Consider the following 18,005-nt stretch of genomic DNA (forward strand, 5'->3'; position numbering starts at 1 on the left):
GAGAGATGGTACGTGAGCTGTTAATTTTCTGATGCTCATGGTAAGCATGAAGCTCCTTCCATTGCTGCTTTGAGGGTAGATGTGCAGTCTGGAGAAGGGATCCGGCGAATTACTCTAATGCTGGGAATACACGATGACATTTTTCAGTTGATTACTATCCGATCTTATTTCCGATCGACTTTCCGATTCTTATCTTTTCTGATCAATTTCCATTCATTTCTATGAGAAATGGATGAGAAAAAGGATCGATAATAAGATCGGACATGTTGGAAATTATCTATGGAACCATCTATCTGCTGAAAAAACTTATGGTGTATTCCCAGCATAATGTTGACGGTTTGATGCCTCTTTTATGCATGGAATAATCCATGTTTAATATCACAGCAGAAAAAGTTGAAGAGAAATAGATTCAAGACGCAGGGAGGCTGTGAGAGTTCGGGGGATGCACAGAAAGCGGCTGATGTTTCGGTTATGGCTTACTGCAAGCAAAGCACGCAAGAGGCAGCAGTTGCAGAGGGAACTCAGGTAGCGGAAGTGATGGCCAATGAGCATGGGGTAAAGAAAAGGCATCGCCTGAACAGGGACTTGAACCCTGGACCCTCAGATTAAAAGTCTGATGCTCTACCGACTGAGCTATCCAGGCCCTGGAAGGTGAGCTTCACCAGCAGCTCAAAAGTCAGTTATTCCAAGCAGGATGGACGGAAGGTCTAGTACATGCCCTGAGCTGGCTATAGCCTGCGACCTCTACATTTTCTAGGTCAGATCTCTGAAAGAATAAAACTGTACTTGATTTGGAAGGTGGCATTAGAAAGGTAGCCACCAATCAGCGAAGGCATGGAAAGCGGCCGACATCGGTGCTTTGGCCTGGTGCAAGCAGAGCACGCAAGAGGCTGCAGTTGAGGAAGATAGTGAGAGGACACGAAGCATAACGAAAGGCAGAGAGCATCACCTGAACAGGGACTTGAACCCTGGACCCTCAGATTAAAAGTCTGATGCTCTACCGACTGAGCTATCCAGGCTCTGAAAAGGTGCGATCTCCAGCAGCTCAAAGTTTAGCTACAGTATTTCCAGGCTGGGCGCAAGTTAAGGTCTAGTGCAAGTCATGAGCAGTCTATAGCACCTAGATAGCCGGGAAACAGCAGAATGCGCTGTTGTTTCCTTCAACCATCAGGTTCTTCACCTTGGCTGATTGTTGACACTTTTAAAACAATGGTACACCAGCCAGAAGAAGCTATAGGCCGGCGAAACCTAAATGTCAGCGGTGCTCTGTTTCTGAGCACCCCAACAACGCTTGCAGAAAGAGCTAGCGAGAGGCCACGGGATCGTATCTAGCGCAAATAAATGGAGCTTGTGACCTCCAAATTTTTCAGGCCAGACCTCTGAGAAACAACACTGTTCTCTCTCTTAGGAATGTGGCATTAGAAAAGTAGCAACCTGCAGATGAAAAGTGGACTTTTGTCATTTTAGTCATCCTGCTGGTGTTTATAAATTTGCCAGAGAGTAAGACACTGGACCTCACCCTCATGAAAGAACGCTGACAAGTGAGCATTTTGTGGCCAAGACTGATTTGGAGATAAGAGGTGCTACGAAATGTTGTTATTGTGCCAGCCACAGTACTACCACACGAGCACTGCTCAGTCATCATGCACCTTGAAGATAATCCTTTCTCTGTTGGTAAACACCTTAGTCAGTCTCCGAAGAGACTGTCAAAAATTGCCGATGCTGACTATATTTCAAGTCATCATGGCAGGGTATTGGGAAAAGTTTTCAATTAGCAATAATCACACCTCGGTTGAACCTCATTGGCTATGACACTGCCACTGCGCAAAGTTAGCCAAGCTAATGCCAGCAAATATCCCCTCTTTCTTGGATAAAGGAATCACCTTAAGGAGAGACAAACGCAGTTTACAGTGTTCCGCTGAGGATCATGGGATGCCATATGCTAATTAGACAGCCACTAAACAAGCATTGTTAATAAGCGGCTAAAGAGTCTTAGCATTTGAAAAGGCGGCAAAGAGGGCAAAACAAAGCCTGCCAGGGATTCCAGCATAGTGTTTTGTGGAGCAGGCTGCCAAGTGGGCCAGTCCCGCACTTGTAAAATACATGAAAAATACAATTTGAAAAATGGAGTAATGAGTCTACGTCACTGCCATGTGTGCTGATAATTGGGCCTGTGATTATTGTGCCTGGAAGTACTGGTAAGCTGCGCTGGCTAGAGGTGCTTGGGAGTTGGCCAAAGTCTTGGTGGTTGCAGGTTACTGGAGGAGAGAGATGGTACGTGAGCTGTTAATTTTCTGATGCTCATGGTAAGCATGAAGCTCCTTCCATTGCTGCTTTGAGGGTAGATGTGCAGGCTGGAGAAGGGATCCGGCGAATTACTCTAATGCTGGGAATACACGACGACATTTTTCAGTCGATTACTATCCGATCTTATTTCCAATCGACTTTCCGATTCTTATCTTTTCTGATCAATTTCCATTCATTTCTATGAGAAATCGATGAGAAAAAGGATCGATAATAAGATCGGACATGTTGGAAATTATCTATGGAACCATCTATCTGCTGAAAAAACTTATGGTGTATTCCCAGCATAATGTTGACGGTTTGATGCCTCTTTTATGCATGGAATAATCCATGTTTAATATCACAGCAGAAAAAGTTGAAGAGAAATAGATTCAAGACGCAGGGAGGCTGTGAGAGTTCGGGGGATGCACAGAAAGCGGCTGATGTTTCGGTTATGGCTTACTGCAAGCAAAGCACGCAAGAGGCAGCAGTTGCAGAGGGAACTCAGGTAGCGGAAGTGATGGCCAATGAGCATGGGGTAAAGGAAAGGCATCGCCTGAACAGGAACTTGAACCCTGGACCCTCAGATTAAAAGTCTGATGCTCTACCGACTGAGCTATCCAGGCCCTGGAAGGTGAGCTTCACCAGCAGCTCAAAAGTCAGTTATTCCAAGCAGGATGGACGGAAGGTCTAGTACATGCCCTGAGCTGGCTATAGCCTGCGACCTCTACATTTTCTAGGTCAGATCTCTGAAAGAATAAAACTGTACTTGATTTGGAAGGTGGCATTAGAAAGGTAGCCATAAATCAGCGAAGGCATGGAAAGCGGCCGACATCGGTGTTTTGGCCTGGTGCAAGCGGAGCACGCAAGAGGCTGCAGTTGAGGAAGATAGGGAGAGGACACGAAGCATAACGAAAGGCAGAGAGCATCGCCTGAACAGGGACTTGAACCCTGGACCCTCAGATTAAAAGTCTGATGCTCTACCGACTGAGCTATCCAGGCTCTGAAAAGGTGCGATCTCCAGCAGCTCAAAGTTTAGCTACAGTATTTCCAGGCTGGGCGCAAGTTAAGGTCTAGTGCAAGTCATGAGCAGTCTATAGCACCTAGATAGCCGGGAAACAGCAGAATGCGCTGTTGTTTCCTTCAACCATCAGGTTCTTCACCTTGGCTGATTGTTGACACTTTTAAAACAATGGTACACCAGCCAGAAGAAGCTATAGGCCGGCGAAACCTAAATGTCAGCGGTGCTCTGTTTCTGAGCACCCCAACAACGCTTGCAGAAAGAGCTAGCGAGAGGCCACGGGATCGTATCTAGCGCAAATAAATGGAGCTTGTGACCTCCAAATTTTTCAGGCCAGACCTCTGAGAAACAACACTGTTCTCTCTCTTAGGAATGTGGCATTAGAAAAGTAGCAACCTGCAGATGAAAAGTGGACTTTTGTCATTTTAGTCATCCTGCTGGTGTTTATAAATTTGCCAGAGAGTAAGACACTGGACCTCACCCTCATGAAAGAACGCTGACAAGTGAGCATTTTGTGGCCAAGACTGATTTGGAGATAAGAGGTGCTACGAAATGTTGTTATTGTGCCAGCCACGGTACTACCACACGAGCACTGCTCAGTCATCATGCACCTTGAAGATAATCCTTTCTCTGTTGGTAAACACCTTAGTCAGTCTCCGAAGAGACTGTCAAAAATTGCCGATGCTGACTATATTTCAAGTCATCATGGCGGGGTATTGGGAAAAGTTTTCAATTAGCAATAATCACGCCTCGGTTGAACCTCATTGGCTATGATACTGCCACTGCACAAAGTTAGCCAAGATAATGCCAGCAAATATCCCCTCTTTCTTGGATAAAGGAATCACCTTAAGGAGAGACAAACGCAGTTTACAGTGTTCCGCTGAGGATCATGGGATGCCATATGCTAATTAGACAGCCACTAAACAAGCATTGTTAATAAGCGGCTAAAGAGTCTTAGCATTTGAAAAGGCGGCAAAGAGGGCAAAACAAAGCCTGCCAGGGATGCCAGCATAGTGTTTTGTGGAGCAGGCTGCCAAGTGGGCCAGTCCCGCACTTGTAAAATACATGAAAAATACAATTTGAAAAATGGAGTAATGAGTCTACGTCATTGCCATGTGTGCTGATAATTGGGCCTGTGATTATTGTGCCTGGAAGTACTGGTAAGCTGCGCTGGCTAGAGGTGCTTGGGAGTTGGCCAAAGTCTTGGTGGTTGCAGGTTACTGGAGGAGAGAGATGGTACGTGAGCTGTTAATTTTCTGATGCTCATGGTAAGCATGAAGCTCCTTCCATTGCTGCTTTGAGGGTAGATGTGCAGTCTGGAGAAGGGATCCGGCGAATTACTCTAATGCTGGGAATACACGATGACATTTTTCAGTTGATTACTATCCGATCTTATTTCCGATCGACTTTCCGATTCTTATCTTTTCTGATCAATTTCCATTCATTTCTATGAGAAATGGATGAGAAAAAGGATCGATAATAAGATCGGACATGTTGGAAATTATCTATGGAACCATCTATCTGCTGAAAAAACTTATGGTGTATTCCCAGCATAATGTTGACGGTTTGATGCCTCTTTTATGCATGGAATAATCCATGTTTAATATCACAGCAGAAAAAGTTGAAGAGAAATAGATTCAAGACGCAGGGAGGCTGTGAGAGTTCGGGGGATGCACAGAAAGCGGCTGATGTTTCGGTTATGGCTTACTGCAAGCAAAGCACGCAAGAGGCAGCAGTTGCAGAGGGAACTCAGGTAGCGGAAGTGATGGCCAATGAGCATGGGGTAAAGGAAAGGCATCGCCTGAACAGGGACTTGAACCCTGGACCCTCAGATTAAAAGTCTGATGCTCTACCGACTGAGCTATCCAGGCCCTGGAAGGTGAGCTTCACCAGCAGCTCAAAAGTCAGTTATTCCAAGCAGGATGGACGGAAGGTCTAGTACATGCCCTGAGCTGGCTATAGCCTGCGACCTCTACATTTTCTAGGTCAGATCTCTGAAAGAATAAAACTGTACTTGATTTGGAAGGTGGCATTAGAAAGGTAGCCACCAATCAGCGAAGGCATGGAAAGCGGCCGACATCGGTGCTTTGGCCTGGTGCAAGCAGAGCACGCAAGAGGCTGCAGTTGAGGAAGATAGTGAGAGGACACGAAGCATAACGAAAGGCAGAGAGCATCACCTGAACAGGGACTTGAACCCTGGACCCTCAGATTAAAAGTCTGATGCTCTACCGACTGAGCTATCCAGGCTCTGAAAAGGTGCGATCTCCAGCAGCTCAAAGTTTAGCTACAGTATTTCCAGGCTGGGCGCAAGTTAAGGTCTAGTGCAAGTCATGAGCAGTCTATAGCACCTAGATAGCCGGGAAACAGCAGAATGCGCTGTTGTTTCCTTCAACCATCAGGTTCTTCACCTTGGCTGATTGTTGACACTTTTAAAACAATGGTACACCAGCCAGAAGAAGCTATAGGCCGGCGAAACCTAAATGTCAGCGGTGCTCTGTTTCTGAGCACCCCAACAACGCTTGCAGAAAGAGCTAGCGAGAGGCCACGGGATCGTATCTAGCGCAAATAAATGGAGCTTGTGACCTCCAAATTTTTCAGGCCAGACCTCTGAGAAACAACACTGTTCTCTCTCTTAGGAATGTGGCATTAGAAAAGTAGCAACCTGCAGATGAAAAGTGGACTTTTGTCATTTTAGTCATCCTGCTGGTGTTTATAAATTTGCCAGAGAGTAAGACACTGGACCTCACCCTCATGAAAGAACGCTGACAAGTGAGCATTTTGTGACCAAGACTGATTTGGAGATAAGAGGTGCTACGAAATGTTGTTATTGTGCCAGCCACGGTACTACCACACGAGCACTGCTCAGTCATCATGCACCTTGAAGATAATCCTTTCTCTGTTGGTAAACACCTTAGTCAGTCTCCGAAGAGACTGTCAAAAATTGCCGATGCTGACTATATTTCAAGTCATCATGGCAGGGTATTGGGAAAAGTTTTCAATTAGCAATAATCACACCTCGGTTGAACCTCATTGGCTATGACACTGCCACTGCGCAAAGTTAGCCAAGCTAATGCCAGCAAATATCCCCTCTTTCTTGGATAAAGGAATCACCTTAAGGAGAGACAAACGCAGTTTACAGTGTTCCGCTGAGGATCATGGGATGCCATATGCTAATTAGACAGCCACTAAACAAGCATTGTTAATAAGCGGCTAAAGAGTCTTAGCATTTGAAAAGGCGGCAAAGAGGGCAAAACAAAGCCTGCCAGGGATGCCAGCATAGTGTTTTGTGGAGCAGGCTGCCAAGTGGGCCAGTCCCGCACTTGTAAAATACATGAAAAATACAATTTGAAAAATGGAGTAATGAGTCTACGTCATTGCCATGTGTGCTGATAATTGGGCCTGTGATTATTGTGCCTGGAAGTACTGGTAAGCTGCGCTGGCTAGAGGTGCTTGGGAGTTGGCCAAAGTCTTGGTGGTTGCAGGTTACTGGAGGAGAGAGATGGTACGTGAGCTGTTAATTTTCTGATGCTCATGGTAAGCATGAAGCTCCTTCCATTGCTGCTTTGAGGGTAGATGTGCAGTCTGGAGAAGGGATCCGGCGAATTACTCTAATGCTGGGAATACACAATGACATTTTTCAGTTGATTACTATCCGATCTTATTTCCGATCGACTTTCCGATTCTTATCTTTTCTGATCAATTTCCATTCATTTCTATGAGAAATGGATGAGAAAAAGGATCGATAATAAGATCGGACATGTTGGAAATTATCTATGGAACCATCTATCTGCTGAAAAAACTTATGGTGTATTCCCAGCATAATGTTGACGGTTTGATGCCTCTTTTATGCATGGAATAATCCATGTTTAATATCACAGCAGAAAAAGTTGAAGAGAAATAGATTCAAGACGCAGGGAGGCTGTGAGAGTTCGGGGGATGCACAGAAAGCGGCTGATGTTTCGGTTATGGCTTACTGCAAGCAAAGCACGCAAGAGGCAGCAGTTGCAGAGGGAACTCAGGTAGCGGAAGTGATGGCCAATGAGCATGGGGTAAAGGAAAGGCATCGCCTGAACAGGGACTTGAACCCTGGACCCTCAGATTAAAAGTCTGATGCTCTACCGACTGAGCTATCCAGGCCCTGGAAGGTGAGCTTCACCAGCAGCTCAAAAGTCAGTTATTCCAAGCAGGATGGACGGAAGGTCTAGTACATGCCCTGAGCTGGCTATAGCCTGCGACCTCTACATTTTCTAGGTCAGATCTCTGAAAGAATAAAACTGTACTTGATTTGGAAGGTGGCATTAGAAAGGTAGCCACCAATCAGCGAAGGCATGGAAAGCGGCCGACATCGGTGCTTTGGCCTGGTGCAAGCAGAGCACGCAAGAGGCTGCAGTTGAGGAAGATAGTGAGAGGACACGAAGCATAACGAAAGGCAGAGAGCATCACCTGAACAGGGACTTGAACCCTGGACCCTCAGATTAAAAGTCTGATGCTCTACCGACTGAGCTATCCAGGCTCTGAAAAGGTGCGATCTCCAGCAGCTCAAAGTTTAGCTACAGTATTTCCAGGCTGGGCGCAAGTTAAGGTCTAGTGCAAGTCATGAGCAGTCTATAGCACCTAGATAGCCGGGAAACAGCAGAATGCGCTGTTGTTTCCTTCAACCATCAGGTTCTTCACCTTGGCTGATTGTTGACACTTTTAAAACAATGGTACACCAGCCAGAAGAAGCTATAGGCCGGCGAAACCTAAATGTCAGCGGTGCTCTGTTTCTGAGCACCCCAACAACGCTTGCAGAAAGAGCTAGCGAGAGGCCACGGGATCGTATCTAGCGCAAATAAATGGAGCTTGTGACCTCCAAATTTTTCAGGCCAGACCTCTGAGAAACAACACTGTTCTCTCTCTTAGGAATGTGGCATTAGAAAAGTAGCAACCTGCAGATGAAAAGTGGACTTTTGTCATTTTAGTCATCCTGCTGGTGTTTATAAATTTGCCAGAGAGTAAGACACTGGACCTCACCCTCATGAAAGAACGCTGACAAGTGAGCATTTTGTGACCAAGACTGATTTGGAGATAAGAGGTGCTACGAAATGTTGTTATTGTGCCAGCCACGGTACTACCACACGAGCACTGCTCAGTCATCATGCACCTTGAAGATAATCCTTTCTCTGTTGGTAAACACCTTAGTCAGTCTCCGAAGAGACTGTCAAAAATTGCCGATGCTGACTATATTTCAAGTCATCATGGCAGGGTATTGGGAAAAGTTTTCAATTAGCAATAATCACACCTCGGTTGAACCTCATTGGCTATGACACTGCCACTGCGCAAAGTTAGCCAAGCTAATGCCAGCAAATATCCCCTCTTTCTTGGATAAAGGAATCACCTTAAGGAGAGACAAACGCAGTTTACAGTGTTCCGCTGAGGATCATGGGATGCCATATGCTAATTAGACAGCCACTAAACAAGCATTGTTAATAAGCGGCTAAAGAGTCTTAGCATTTGAAAAGGCGGCAAAGAGGGCAAAACAAAGCCTGCCAGGGATGCCAGCATAGTGTTTTGTGGAGCAGGCTGCCAAGTGGGCCAGTCCCGCACTTGTAAAATACATGAAAAATACAATTTGAAAAATGGAGTAATGAGTCTACGTCACTGCCATGTGTGCTGATAATTGGGCCTGTGATTATTGTGCCTGGAAGTACTGGTAAGCTGCGCTGGCTAGAGGTGCTTGGGAGTTGGCCAAAGTCTTGGTGGTTGCAGGTTACTGGAGGAGAGAGATGGTACGTGAGCTGTTAATTTTCTGATGCTCATGGTAAGCATGAAGCTCCTTCCATTGCTGCTTTGAGGGTAGATGTGCAGGCTGGAGAAGGGATCCGGCGAATTACTCTAATGCTGGGAATACACGACGACATTTTTCAGTCGATTACTATCCGATCTTATTTCCAATCGACTTTCCGATTCTTATCTTTTCTGATCAATTTCCATTCATTTCTATGAGAAATCGATGAGAAAAAGGATCGATAATAAGATCGGACATGTTGGAAATTATCTATGGAACCATCTATCTGCTGAAAAAACTTATGGTGTATTCCCAGCATAATGTTGACGGTTTGATGCCTCTTTTATGCATGGAATAATCCATGTTTAATATCACAGCAGAAAAAGTTGAAGAGAAATAGATTCAAGACGCAGGGAGGCTGTGAGAGTTCGGGGGATGCACAGAAAGCGGCTGATGTTTCGGTTATGGCTTACTGCAAGCAAAGCACGCAAGAGGCAGCAGTTGCAGAGGGAACTCAGGTAGCGGAAGTGATGGCCAATGAGCATGGGGTAAAGGAAAGGCATCGCCTGAACAGGAACTTGAACCCTGGACCCTCAGATTAAAAGTCTGATGCTCTACCGACTGAGCTATCCAGGCCCTGGAAGGTGAGCTTCACCAGCAGCTCGCTCAAAAGTCAGTTATTCCAAGCAGGATGGACGGAAGGTCTAGTACATGCCCTGAGCTGGCTATAGCCTGCGACCTCTACATTTTCTAGGTCAGATCTCTGAAAGAATAAAACTGTACTTGATTTGGAAGGTGGCATTAGAAAGGTAGCCATAAATCAGCGAAGGCATGGAAAGCGGCCGACATCGGTGTTTTGGCCTGGTGCAAGCGGAGCACGCAAGAGGCTGCAGTTGAGGAAGATAGGGAGAGGACACAAAGCATAACGAAAGGCAGAGAGCATCGCCTGAACAGGGACTTGAACCCTGGACCCTCAGATTAAAAGTCTGATGCTCTACCGACTGAGCTATCCAGGCTCAGAAAAGGTGCGATCTCCAGCAGCTCAAAGTTTAGCTACAGTATTTCCAGGCTGGGCGCAAGTTAAGGTCTAGTGCAAGTCATGAGCAGTCTATAGCACCTAGATAGCCGGGAAACAGCAGAATGCGCTGTTGTTTCCTTCAACCATCAGGTTCTTCACCTTGGCTGATTGTTGACACTTTTAAAACAATGGTACACCAGCCAGAAGAAGCTATAGGCCGGCGAAACCTAAATGTCAGCGGTGCTCTGTTTCTGAGCACCCCAACAACGCTTGCAGAAAGAGCTAGCGAGAGGCCACGGGATCGTATCTAGCGCAAATAAATGGAGCTTGTGACCTCCAAATTTTTCAGGCCAGACCTCTGAGAAACAACACTGTTCTCTCTCTTAGGAATGTGGCATTAGAAAAGTAGCAACCTGCAGAAGAAAAGTGGACTTTTGTCATTTTAGTCATCCTGCTGGTGTTTATAAATTTGCCAGAGAGTAAGACACTGGACCTCACCCTCATGAAAGAACGCTGACAAGTGAGCATTTTGTGGCCAAGACTGATTTGGAGATAAGAGGTGCTACGAAATGTTGTTATTGTGCCAGCCACGGTACTACCACACGAGCACTGCTCAGTCATCATGCACCTTGAAGATAATCCTTTCTCTGTTGGTAAACACCTTAGTCAGTCTCCGAAGAGACTGTCAAAAATTGCCGATGCTGACTATATTTCAAGTCATCATGGCGGGGTATTGGGAAAAGTTTTCAATTAGCAATAATCACGCCTCGGTTGAACCTCATTGGCTATGATACTGCCACTGCGCAAAGTTAGCCAAGATAATGCCAGCAAATATCCCCTCTTTCTTGGATAAAGGAATCACCTTAAGGAGAGACAAACGCAGTTTACAGTGTTCCGCTGAGGATCATGGGATGCCATATGCTAATTAGACAGCCACTAAACAAGCATTGTTAATAAGCGGCTAAAGAGTCTTAGCATTTGAAAAGGCGGCAAAGAGGGCAAAACAAAGCCTGCCAGGGATGCCAGCATAGTGTTTTGTGGAGCAGGCTGCCAAGTGGGCCAGTCCCGCACTTGTAAAATACATGAAAAATACAATTTGAAAAATGGAGTAATGAGTCTACGTCATTGCCATGTGTGCTGATAATTGGGCCTGTGATTATTGTGCCTGGAAGTACTGGTAAGCTGCGCTGGCTAGAGGTGCTTGGGAGTTGGCCAAAGTCTTGGTGGTTGCAGGTTACTGGAGGAGAGAGATGGTACGTGAGCTGTTAATTTTCTGATGCTCATGGTAAGCATGAAGCTCCTTCCATTGCTGCTTTGAGGGTAGATGTGCAGTCTGGAGAAGGGATCCGGCGAATTACTCTAATGCTGGGAATACACGATGACATTTTTCAGTTGATTACTATCCGATCTTATTTCCGATCGACTTTCCGATTCTTATCTTTTCTGATCAATTTCCATTCATTTCTATGAGAAATGGATGAGAAAAAGGATCGATAATAAGATCGGACATGTTGGAAATTATCTATGGAACCATCTATCTGCTGAAAAAACTTATGGTGTATTCCCAGCATAATGTTGACGGTTTGATGCCTCTTTTATGCATGGAATAATCCATGTTTAATATCACAGCAGAAAAAGTTGAAGAGAAATAGATTCAAGACGCAGGGAGGCTGTGAGAGTTCGGGGGATGCACAGAAAGCGGCTGATGTTTCGGTTATGGCTTACTGCAAGCAAAGCACGCAAGAGGCAGCAGTTGCAGAGGGAACTCAGGTAGCGGAAGTGATGGCCAATGAGCATGGGGTAAAGAAAAGGCATCGCCTGAACAGGGACTTGAACCCTGGACCCTCAGATTAAAAGTCTGATGCTCTACCGACTGAGCTATCCAGGCCCTAGAAGGTGAGCTTCACCAGCAGCTCAAAAGTCAGTTATTCCAAGCAGGATGGACGGAAGGTCTAGTACATGCCCTGAGCTGGCTATAGCCTGCGACCTCTACATTTTCTAGGTCAGATCTCTGAAAGAATAAAACTGTACTTGATTTGGAAGGTGGCATTAGAAAGGTAGCCACCAATCAGCGAAGGCATGGAAAGCGGCCGACATCGGTGCTTTGGCCTGGTGCAAGCAGAGCACGCAAGAGGCTGCAGTTGAGGAAGATAGTGAGAGGACACGAAGCATAACGAAAGGCAGAGAGCATCACCTGAACAGGGACTTGAACCCTGGACCCTCAGATTAAAAGTCTGATGCTCTACCGACTGAGCTATCCAGGCTCTGAAAAGGTGCGATCTCCAGCAGCTCAAAGTTTAGCTACAGTATTTCCAGGCTGGGCGCAAGTTAAGGTCTAGTGCAAGTCATGAGCAGTCTATAGCACCTAGATAGCCGGGAAACAGCAGAATGCGCTGTTGTTTCCTTCAACCATCAGGTTCTTCACCTTGGCTGATTGTTGACACTTTTAAAACAATGGTACACCAGCCAGAAGAAGCTATAGGCCGGCGAAACCTAAATGTCAGCGGTGCTCTGTTTCTGAGCACCCCAACAACGCTTGCAGAAAGAGCTAGCGAGAGGCCACGGGATCGTATCTAGCGCAAATAAATGGAGCTTGTGACCTCCAAATTTTTCAGGCCAGACCTCTGAGAAACAACACTGTTCTCTCTCTTAGGAATGTGGCATTAGAAAAGTAGCAACCTGCAGATGAAAAGTGGACTTTTGTCATTTTAGTCATCCTGCTGGTGTTTATAAATTTGCCAGAGAGTAAGACACTGGACCTCACCCTCATGAAAGAACGCTGACAAGTGAGCATTTTGTGGCCAAGACTGATTTGGAGATAAGAGGTGCTACGAAATGTTGTTATTGTGCCAGCCACAGTACTACCACACGAGCACTGCTCAGTCATCATGCACCTTGAAGATAATCCTTTCTCTGTTGGTAAACACCTTAGTCAGTCTCCGAAGAGACTGTCAAAAATTGCCGATGCTGACTATATTTCAAGTCATCATGGCAGGGTATTGGGAAAAGTTTTCAATTAGCAATAATCACACCTCGGTTGAACCTCATTGGCTATGACACTGCCACTGCGCAAAGTTAGCCAAGCTAATGCCAGCAAATATCCCCTCTTTCTTGGATAAAGGAATCACCTTAAGGAGAGACAAACGCAGTTTACAGTGTTCCGCTGAGGATCATGGGATGCCATATGCTAATTAGACAGCCACTAAACAAGCATTGTTAATAAGCGGCTAAAGAGTCTTAGCATTTGAAAAGGCGGCAAAGAGGGCAAAACAAAGCCTGCCAGGGATGCCAGCATAGTGTTTTGTGGAGCAGGCTGCCAAGTGGGCCAGTCCCGCACTTGTAAAATACATGAAAAATACAATTTGAAAAATGGAGTAATGAGTCTACGTCATTGCCATGTGTGCTGATAATTGGGCCTGTGATTATTGTGCCTGGAAGTACTGGTAAGCTGCGCTGGCTAGAGGTGCTTGGGAGTTGGCCAAAGTCTTGGTGGTTGCAGGTTACTGGAGGAGAGAGATGGTACGTGAGCTGTTAATTTTCTGATGCTCATGGTAAGCATGAAGCTCCTTCCATTGCTGCTTTGAGGGTAGATGTGCAGTCTGGAGAAGGGATCCGGCGAATTACTCTAATGCTGGGAATACACGATGACATTTTTCAGTTGATTACTATCCGATCTTATTTCCGATCGACTTTCCGATTCTTATCTTTTCTGATCAATTTCCATTCATTTCTATGAGAAATCGATGAGAAAAAGGATCGATAATAAGATCGGACATGTTGGAAATTATCTATGGAACCATCTATCTGCTGAAAAAACTTATGGTGTATTCCCAGCATAATGTTGACGGTTTGATGCCTCTTTTATGCATGGAATAATCCATGTTTAATATCACAGCAGAAAAAGTTGAAGAGAAATAGATTCAAGACGCAGGGAGGCTGTGAGAGTTCGGGGGATGCACAGAAAGCGGCTGATGTTTCGGTTATGGCTTACTGCAAGCAAAGCACGCAAGAGGCAGCAGTTGCAGAGGGAACTCAGGTAGCGGAAGTGATGGCCAATGAGCATGGGGTAAAGGAAAGGCATCGCCTGAACAGGGACTTGAACCCTGGACCCTCAGATTAAAAGTCTGATGCTCTACCGACTGAGCTATCCAGGCCCTGGAAGGTGAGCTTCACCAGCAGCTCAAAAGTCAGTTATTCCAAGCAGGATGGACGGAAGGTCTAGTACATGCCCTGAGCTGGCTATAGCCTGCGACCTCTACATTTTCTAGGTCAGATCTCTGAAAGAATAAAACTGTACTTGATTTGGAAGGTGGCATTAGAAAGGTAGCCACCAATCAGCGAAGGCATGGAAAGCGGCCGACATCGGTGCTTTGGCCTGGTGCAAGCAGAGCACGCAAGAGGCTGCAGTTGAGGAAGATAGTGAGAGGACACGAAGCATAACGAAAGGCAGAGAGCATCACCTGAACAGGGACTTGAACCCTGGACCCTCAGATTAAAAGTCTGATGCTCTACCGACTGAGCTATCCAGGCTCTGAAAAGGTGCGATCTCCAGCAGCTCAAAGTTTAGCTACAGTATTTCCAGGCTGGGCGCAAGTTAAGGTCTAGTGCAAGTCATGAGCAGTCTATAGCACCTAGATAGCCGGGAAACAGCAGAATGCGCTGTTGTTTCCTTCAACCATCAGGTTCTTCACCTTGGCTGATTGTTGACACTTTTAAAACAATGGTACACCAGCCAGAAGAAGCTATAGGCCGGCGAAACCTAAATGTCAGCGGTGCTCTGTTTCTGAGCACCCCAACAACGCTTGCAGAAAGAGCTAGCGAGAGGCCACGGGATCGTATCTAGCGCAAATAAATGGAGCTTGTGACCTCCAAATTTTTCAGGCCAGACCTCTGAGAAACAACACTGTTCTCTCTCTTAGGAATGTGGCATTAGAAAAGTAGCAACCTGCAGATGAAAAGTGGACTTTTGTCATTTTAGTCATCCTGCTGGTGTTTATAAATTTGCCAGAGAGTAAGACACTGGACCTCACCCTCATGAAAGAACGCTGACAAGTGAGCATTTTGTGACCAAGACTGATTTGGAGATAAGAGGTGCTACGAAATGTTGTTATTGTGCCAGCCACGGTACTACCACACGAGCACTGCTCAGTCATCATGCACCTTGAAGATAATCCTTTCTCTGTTGGTAAACACCTTAGTCAGTCTCCGAAGAGACTGTCAAAAATTGCCGATGCTGACTATATTTCAAGTCATCATGGCAGGGTATTGGGAAAAGTTTTCAATTAGCAATAATCACACCTCGGTTGAACCTCATTGGCTATGACACTGCCACTGCGCAAAGTTAGCCAAGCTAATGCCAGCAAATATCCCCTCTTTCTTGGATAAAGGAATCACCTTAAGGAGAGACAAACGCAGTTTACAGTGTTCCGCTGAGGATCATGGGATGCCATATGCTAATTAGACAGCCACTAAACAAGCATTGTTAATAAGCGGCTAAAGAGTCTTAGCATTTGAAAAGGCGGCAAAGAGGGCAAAACAAAGCCTGCCAGGGATGCCAGCATAGTGTTTTGTGGAGCAGGCTGCCAAGTGGGCCAGTCCCGCACTTGTAAAATACATGAAAAATACAATTTGAAAAATGGAGTAATGAGTCTACGTCACTGCCATGTGTGCTGATAATTGGGCCTGTGATTATTGTGCCTGGAAGTACTGGTAAGCTGCGCTGGCTAGAGGTGCTTGGGAGTTGGCCAAAGTCTTGGTGGTTGCAGGTTACTGGAGGAGAGAGATGGTACGTGAGCTGTTAATTTTCTGATGCTCATGGTAAGCATGAAGCTCCTTCCATTGCTGCTTTGAGGGTAGATGTGCAGGCTGGAGAAGGGATCCGGCGAATTACTCTAATGCTGGGAATACACGACGACATTTTTCAGTCGATTACTATCCGATCTTATTTCCAATCGACTTTCCGATTCTTATCTTTTCTGATCAATTTCCATTCATTTCTATGAGAAATCGATGAGAAAAAGGATCGATAATAAGATCGGACATGTTGGAAATTATCTATGGAACCATCTATCTGCTGAAAAAACTTATGGTGTATTCCCAGCATAATGTTGACGGTTTGATGCCTCTTTTATGCATGGAATAATCCATGTTTAATATCACAGCAGAAAAAGTTGAAGAGAAATAGATTCAAGACGCAGGGAGGCTGTGAGAGTTCGGGGGATGCACAGAAAGCGGCTGATGTTTCGGTTATGGCTTACTGCAAGCAAAGCACGCAAGAGGCAGCAGTTGCAGAGGGAACTCAGGTAGCGGAAGTGATGGCCAATGAGCATGGGGTAAAGGAAAGGAATCGCCTGAACAGGAACTTGAACCCTGGACCCTCAGATTAAAAGTCTGATGCTCTACCGACTGAGCTATCCAGGCCCTGGAAGGTGAGCTTCACCAGCAGCTCAAAAGTCAGTTATTCCAAGCAGGATGGACGGAAGGTCTAGTACATGCCCTGAGCTGGCTATAGCCTGCGACCTCTACATTTTCTAGGTCAGATCTCTGAAAGAATAAAACTGTACTTGATTTGGAAGGTGGCATTAGAAAGGTAGCCATAAATCAGCGAAGGCATGGAAAGCGGCCGACATCGGTGTTTTGGCCTGGTGCAAGCGGAGCACGCAAGAGGCTGCAGTTGAGGAAGATAGGGAGAGGACACGAAGCATAACGAAAGGCAGAGAGCATCGCCTGAACAGGGACTTGAACCCTGGACCCTCAGATTAAAAGTCTGATGCTCTACCGACTGAGCTATCCAGGCTCTGAAAAGGTGCGATCTCCAGCAGCTCAAAGTTTAGCTACAGTATTTCCAGGCTGGGCGCAAGTTAAGGTCTAGTGCAAGTCATGAGCAGTCTATAGCACCTAGATAGCCGGGAAACAGCAGAATGCGCTGTTGTTTCCTTCAACCATCAGGTTCTTCACCTTGGCTGATTGTTGACACTTTTAAAACAATGGTACACCAGCCAGAAGAAGCTATAGGCCGGCGAAACCTAAATGTCAGCGGTGCTCTGTTTCTGAGCACCCCAACAACGCTTGCAGAAAGAGCTAGCGAGAGGCCACGGGATCGTATCTAGCGCAAATAAATGGAGCTTGTGACCTCCAAATTTTTCAGGCCAGACCTCTGAGAAACAACACTGTTCTCTCTCTTAGGAATGTGGCATTAGAAAAGTAGCAACCTGCAGAAGAAAAGTGGACTTTTGTCATTTTAGTCATCCTGCTGGTGTTTATAAATTTGCCAGAGAGTAAGACACTGGACCTCACCCTCATGAAAGAACGCTGACAAGTGAGCATTTTGTGGCCAAGACTGATTTGGAGATAAGAGGTGCTACGAAATGTTGTTATTGTGCCAGCCACGGTACTACCACACGAGCACTGCTCAGTCATCATGCACCTTGAAGATAATCCTTTCTCTGATGGTAAACACCTTAGTCAGTCTCCGAAGAGACTGTCAAAAATTGCCGATGCTGACTATATTTCAAGTCATCATGGCGGGGTATTGGGAAAAGTTTTCAATTAGCAATAATCACGCCTCGGTTGAACCTCATTGGCTATGATACTGCCACTGCGCAAAGTTAGCCAAGATAATGCCAGCAAATATCCCCTCTTTCTTGGATAAAGGAATCACCTTAAGGAGAGACAAACGCAGTTGACAGTGTTCCGCTGAGGATCATGGGATGCCATATGCTAATTAGACAGCCACTAAACAAGCATTGTTAATAAGCGGCTAAAGAGTCTTAGCATTTGAAAAGGCGGCAAAGCTGGCAAAACAAAGCCTGCCAGGGATGCCAGCATAGTGTTTTGTGGAGCAGGCTGCCAAGTGGGCCAGTCCCGCACTTGTAAAATACATGAAAAATACAATTTGAAAAATGGAGTAATGAGTC

General features: G+C 45.8%; 24 non-coding genes across 24 annotated transcripts; all 24 read right to left on the bottom strand.

The window, feature by feature from the left end:
* Positions 1-570: 570 nt before the first annotated feature.
* On the bottom strand, positions 571-643 carry TRNAK-UUU (transfer RNA lysine (anticodon UUU)). Its single transcript has one exon. It is a non-coding gene; the product is annotated as a tRNA-Lys (tRNA).
* Positions 644-946: 303 nt separating this feature from the next.
* Positions 947-1,019, bottom strand: TRNAK-UUU (transfer RNA lysine (anticodon UUU)). Its single transcript has one exon. It is a non-coding gene; the product is annotated as a tRNA-Lys (tRNA).
* A 672-nt stretch (positions 1,020-1,691) lies between these two features.
* LOC137564794 (U4 spliceosomal RNA) lies at positions 1,692-1,832 on the bottom strand. The gene has a single exon (XR_011030866.1). It is a non-coding gene; the product is annotated as a U4 spliceosomal RNA (small nuclear RNA).
* A 1,004-nt stretch (positions 1,833-2,836) lies between these two features.
* Positions 2,837-2,909, bottom strand: TRNAK-UUU (transfer RNA lysine (anticodon UUU)). The gene has a single exon. It is a non-coding gene; the product is annotated as a tRNA-Lys (tRNA).
* A 303-nt stretch (positions 2,910-3,212) lies between these two features.
* Positions 3,213-3,285, bottom strand: TRNAK-UUU (transfer RNA lysine (anticodon UUU)). The gene has a single exon. It is a non-coding gene; the product is annotated as a tRNA-Lys (tRNA).
* A 672-nt stretch (positions 3,286-3,957) lies between these two features.
* Positions 3,958-4,098, bottom strand: LOC137564654 (U4 spliceosomal RNA). The gene has a single exon (XR_011030742.1). It is a non-coding gene; the product is annotated as a U4 spliceosomal RNA (small nuclear RNA).
* A 1,004-nt stretch (positions 4,099-5,102) lies between these two features.
* On the bottom strand, positions 5,103-5,175 carry TRNAK-UUU (transfer RNA lysine (anticodon UUU)). Its single transcript has one exon. It is a non-coding gene; the product is annotated as a tRNA-Lys (tRNA).
* A 303-nt stretch (positions 5,176-5,478) lies between these two features.
* On the bottom strand, positions 5,479-5,551 carry TRNAK-UUU (transfer RNA lysine (anticodon UUU)). The gene has a single exon. It is a non-coding gene; the product is annotated as a tRNA-Lys (tRNA).
* A 672-nt stretch (positions 5,552-6,223) lies between these two features.
* LOC137564796 (U4 spliceosomal RNA) lies at positions 6,224-6,364 on the bottom strand. Its single transcript, XR_011030868.1, has one exon. It is a non-coding gene; the product is annotated as a U4 spliceosomal RNA (small nuclear RNA).
* A 1,004-nt stretch (positions 6,365-7,368) lies between these two features.
* Positions 7,369-7,441, bottom strand: TRNAK-UUU (transfer RNA lysine (anticodon UUU)). Its single transcript has one exon. It is a non-coding gene; the product is annotated as a tRNA-Lys (tRNA).
* A 303-nt stretch (positions 7,442-7,744) lies between these two features.
* TRNAK-UUU (transfer RNA lysine (anticodon UUU)) lies at positions 7,745-7,817 on the bottom strand. Its single transcript has one exon. It is a non-coding gene; the product is annotated as a tRNA-Lys (tRNA).
* A 672-nt stretch (positions 7,818-8,489) lies between these two features.
* Positions 8,490-8,630, bottom strand: LOC137564797 (U4 spliceosomal RNA). Its single transcript, XR_011030869.1, has one exon. It is a non-coding gene; the product is annotated as a U4 spliceosomal RNA (small nuclear RNA).
* Positions 8,631-9,634: 1,004 nt separating this feature from the next.
* TRNAK-UUU (transfer RNA lysine (anticodon UUU)) lies at positions 9,635-9,707 on the bottom strand. Its single transcript has one exon. It is a non-coding gene; the product is annotated as a tRNA-Lys (tRNA).
* Positions 9,708-10,014: 307 nt separating this feature from the next.
* Positions 10,015-10,087, bottom strand: TRNAK-UUU (transfer RNA lysine (anticodon UUU)). Its single transcript has one exon. It is a non-coding gene; the product is annotated as a tRNA-Lys (tRNA).
* Positions 10,088-10,759: 672 nt separating this feature from the next.
* LOC137564553 (U4 spliceosomal RNA) lies at positions 10,760-10,900 on the bottom strand. The gene has a single exon (XR_011030654.1). It is a non-coding gene; the product is annotated as a U4 spliceosomal RNA (small nuclear RNA).
* A 1,004-nt stretch (positions 10,901-11,904) lies between these two features.
* TRNAK-UUU (transfer RNA lysine (anticodon UUU)) lies at positions 11,905-11,977 on the bottom strand. The gene has a single exon. It is a non-coding gene; the product is annotated as a tRNA-Lys (tRNA).
* A 303-nt stretch (positions 11,978-12,280) lies between these two features.
* Positions 12,281-12,353, bottom strand: TRNAK-UUU (transfer RNA lysine (anticodon UUU)). Its single transcript has one exon. It is a non-coding gene; the product is annotated as a tRNA-Lys (tRNA).
* A 672-nt stretch (positions 12,354-13,025) lies between these two features.
* Positions 13,026-13,166, bottom strand: LOC137564798 (U4 spliceosomal RNA). The gene has a single exon (XR_011030870.1). It is a non-coding gene; the product is annotated as a U4 spliceosomal RNA (small nuclear RNA).
* Positions 13,167-14,170: 1,004 nt separating this feature from the next.
* TRNAK-UUU (transfer RNA lysine (anticodon UUU)) lies at positions 14,171-14,243 on the bottom strand. The gene has a single exon. It is a non-coding gene; the product is annotated as a tRNA-Lys (tRNA).
* A 303-nt stretch (positions 14,244-14,546) lies between these two features.
* TRNAK-UUU (transfer RNA lysine (anticodon UUU)) lies at positions 14,547-14,619 on the bottom strand. Its single transcript has one exon. It is a non-coding gene; the product is annotated as a tRNA-Lys (tRNA).
* Positions 14,620-15,291: 672 nt separating this feature from the next.
* Positions 15,292-15,432, bottom strand: LOC137564800 (U4 spliceosomal RNA). Its single transcript, XR_011030871.1, has one exon. It is a non-coding gene; the product is annotated as a U4 spliceosomal RNA (small nuclear RNA).
* Positions 15,433-16,436: 1,004 nt separating this feature from the next.
* TRNAK-UUU (transfer RNA lysine (anticodon UUU)) lies at positions 16,437-16,509 on the bottom strand. Its single transcript has one exon. It is a non-coding gene; the product is annotated as a tRNA-Lys (tRNA).
* A 303-nt stretch (positions 16,510-16,812) lies between these two features.
* On the bottom strand, positions 16,813-16,885 carry TRNAK-UUU (transfer RNA lysine (anticodon UUU)). The gene has a single exon. It is a non-coding gene; the product is annotated as a tRNA-Lys (tRNA).
* A 672-nt stretch (positions 16,886-17,557) lies between these two features.
* Positions 17,558-17,698, bottom strand: LOC137564554 (U4 spliceosomal RNA). The gene has a single exon (XR_011030655.1). It is a non-coding gene; the product is annotated as a U4 spliceosomal RNA (small nuclear RNA).
* Positions 17,699-18,005: the final 307 nt, after the last annotated feature.

This window comes from Hyperolius riggenbachi, chromosome 3 (genome assembly GCF_040937935.1).
Source record: "Hyperolius riggenbachi isolate aHypRig1 chromosome 3, aHypRig1.pri, whole genome shotgun sequence".
NCBI classification, from domain to species: Eukaryota; Metazoa; Chordata; class Amphibia; order Anura; family Hyperoliidae; genus Hyperolius; species Hyperolius riggenbachi.